Raw genomic sequence first — 2,581 nt, forward strand, 5'->3', positions numbered from 1 at the left:
ACTCCTTAACCCACACTCATCAGGCCTCTTGCCCGCTCTTATCTTAGAACTGCTCTGGTGACAGTCACCAGTTGTGAAGCCAATACTCTGATTTCCATTTCCTTTGACCACTAAGCACCTTTCCACACAGTATATCTCATTTGCTCATTCCACATTTCCCAGCTGTTCCTCCTACAACTTTTACCAATTCGTGGATTCTTCTGCTTACTCCTCCTCTGTAAAACTTTGGAATGTTGCATAGATACTCTCCTGGTTTCCAAAGTGTAGCCTGAGCCAGAGTCACTTGGGAAGCTTGCTAAAACATAGCAATCTCCACGCACAGAGTCTCTGGTTCAGTCAGTATGGAATGAGCTCCAAGAATCTGCATTTCCAGTGAGCTCCCAGAAATGCTGCTAGTCTGAGAATCACACCCTGAGGATCACTGTTGTACCCAACTCTTCTGCACCTTGATCTAAACATTGGATAATACTATCCAGTGGCTATCTCCCGGGCATTTCAGTATTACGCGTCCAAAGCTGACCCTGTGAACTTGTAACAGATCTGCTTCTCTTCTGTTTTAATAAACTCAGCCTCTTGCTGAAGCCAGGTATTCGGATACTATCCTTGATTACTTCCTCCCCCACATAATTAGCTACTAACTCCTGGTTTCTCCACCTGTCACGTAGCTCTTGAATCCTCTGCTTCATTTCTGCCACCATCAAAGCCTTCCACCTAGAAGATTACGTAGCTTCCCCACTCATCTCCCAGAATCCACACACCAAACCATTCTCCACATATCTGCCACACTGATCCTCCCTAAATCAAAATTTATACTATCACTCCTTATTTTAAACCTCCACTGAGTTTCTCTGTATTCTTAGATAAATTCAAAGCCCATCCTCTCCAGCTTCAGAAATGGCCAGACTCTGCTATGGTACCCCCACCCCAGACCACCCTCAGCTCCTCACAGATTCTTCCTTCCTCTTCCTGTAACTTTGACCCTAATTTCTTACCTTTTCCACCCTTCTCCTTTCACTTAGCTAACTTCTAGTCTTCCTTGGCTTCCAAAACTAGGGTTTTTTTTTTTTATTTCCATAAGAAATTTTGTATCTGTAAGAGTTCCAAACACCTGTGTTTTTCCTTCACAATGTTAGTCAACGCTACTGAAATTGAATGTCATTCCATTTACTACTGAGGGAGAAAAAGTATAGCTGTCTTGTTCTTGTGTATTCCGAAGATAGATAGCACTCAAACGCTTCTAAATCAGTGATTATACTTGGAAGCCCAAAGGAGCAAACTGCTAGCTCTGGACTGAGAGGGGCTCAAAGGATTTGTACAGGGGATGAAACCTCTGAGCTGAACTAAGTCTTGAAGAATGCACAGAAGTTTGGGGCGGGGGAAGACTGAGTAGAATTTTCTTAGAGTGAACACCCTAAAAGGGCAACAAGACGCCTTCCCTCCTTGCTCATCTGTTGTATTAATACATGCCTGTGAAACATGATGAAAATATTGGTCATGAAGTACACGCATGCATGCACACACACATCATATTTAAATCCTCTTTATTTTGCCCATCTTTTCCTTCTCCATCCATCATACACATCTTTCTATCTGCAAAAGCTCTATCCCTTTTTTGCCTGTGGGCTATATTTTTATTTTACTTTCTAAGTTATGTATATTTTAAGTTTCCTGTGTGAGAGAAACCATACAATTTTTAACCTCCAATGTCTGATTTATTTCCCTTCACATTTATAGTCTCCAGGTAGCTCCATGCATCTACAAATGACTTAAATTTAGCCTCCTTTATGACTGAGTACTATGCTGCTGTGTACATATGCCATGCTTTCTTTATCCCATTTTCTGTTGACTTGGCTATGTTGAGTTGTGCTTCTATAAACTTGAGTATGAATGTATCATGTATGTAACATGTCTTTAGCTCCTTCAAAAGATACCCAGAAGAAGTATAGCTGGCGGGTGAATGGAATTTTTAGCTTTAGTTTTTAAAGAATCTTCAGACTGATTTTCATGGAGGTTGTACTAGTTTACATTCCTGCTACCAATGTAAAAGATTTCCTTTCCCCGTAACTTCCTCAGCATTTGTTGTTTTTGAGTTCGTGATAACAGCCATTCTTTATGGAGTAAGATACAATTGTGATGTTGTTTGGATTAGCTTACTCTAATGATCAAAGATGCTGAACACGTTTTCACGTAAATATTGGCCATTTGTACTTCTAAGTGTCTATCTCAACTGTCCATTTGTGATTGGGTCTTTTATTTGGCGAGATCAATTTTTTTCAGTTCTTTATGTATTATAGTATTAGTCCTGTATCTGAGGAGTAGTTGCCAAATATTTTCCCATTCTGTCAGTTGTCTTTTGACTCCATTGATTGTTTCTTTTGATGTACAGAAGCTTTTAACTTGATATGATCCCCTTTGTTAATTGTTATGTTATTTATTGTGCAATTTGGCTTCTGCTCAGAAAGTCTTGGTCTGAGTCTAGGTCTTCAGAACCTTGGCTATTTTATCTTCCAGTAGATTAAGTGTTTGTATGTGTAGGTCTTTGATCCATTTGTATTTTTAATGCAGGCTGAGATAGAGGGGT

The sequence above is a fragment of the Octodon degus genome, unplaced genomic scaffold (genome assembly GCF_000260255.1).
Source record: "Octodon degus isolate 3935 unplaced genomic scaffold, OctDeg1.0 scaffold00007, whole genome shotgun sequence".
Taxonomy (NCBI): Eukaryota; Metazoa; Chordata; class Mammalia; order Rodentia; family Octodontidae; genus Octodon; species Octodon degus.